We start from the raw sequence: 518 nt of genomic DNA, 5'->3' as shown, positions 1-518 counted from the left end.
GAGCAAGAAAGAGAGAGAGAGAGAGACATTCGCTTCTATTCTGCTTTACCGACTCACGTTGCCTTGATTGATGATGCTGGACAAAACACAATGTATCTCAGCTTCAAGGCCAAAATGGCCAAATGGCCAAAAGTCAGCAGTAAACTCCTTGGTGTCCTGCAGCAAAGTAACCTGACAGTGGTGGACAGAACTACTAAATGTACTTTAGTAAATTATACATAAAGCAGATCAAATCAAGCAGACATTTCTATATCACCACATACTGTAAATTAGCAAACATGTTAAATGTGGAAAATATGAAGACAGAACTTTGACCTTTTGACTTGAGATGGTGAAGTAATGAATGAAGATCCACGTATTTGGTGAGCTGAAGAGGATGATACTTAACTTAGGTTATGATTATAATTTCCGGATTCTGTGATTACACCACATTTGTTTGCCTGCGTATCCTGTCCGTCTGTTTACTATGCAGATATAGGACATGATAAAGTACAGTCAGTAACTTACATTTAGATTAC

This window comes from Protomyctophum parallelum (genome assembly GCF_964188405.1).
Source record: "Protomyctophum parallelum genome assembly, chromosome: 8".
In the NCBI taxonomy this organism is placed as follows: Eukaryota; Metazoa; Chordata; class Actinopteri; order Myctophiformes; family Myctophidae; genus Protomyctophum; species Protomyctophum parallelum.
This window is presented reverse-complemented; position numbering follows the sequence as displayed.